Genomic DNA, 244 nt, shown 5'->3' with positions numbered 1-244 from the left:
GCCCCCCGCGCCCGCGGACAGGCCTGGAGAGCGGGCTTCCCTCCGCGCGGCTGGCCGGGCTCGGGTGGGAGAGGCGGAGGGGAACCGGCCGGCGCGGGGGCGTGTCCGCGCTCCCTAGCCTTCACGTAAAAAGTGATGTCGCGGTGGGAAGGGAGCGCGCGTGTGATGGCGCCAGAAAAGGACTTTTGCGTTAATACCCCGAACACAGCGAGCCCAGGAGCTTCCCGGTAAGTGCTGTGCCGGC

This window comes from Chinchilla lanigera, unplaced genomic scaffold, assembly GCF_000276665.1.
Source record: "Chinchilla lanigera isolate Chin_1 unplaced genomic scaffold, ChiLan1.0 scaffold00014, whole genome shotgun sequence".
NCBI lineage: Eukaryota > Metazoa > Chordata > Mammalia > Rodentia > Chinchillidae > Chinchilla > Chinchilla lanigera.
Note: the sequence above shows the minus strand (reverse complement) of the source record.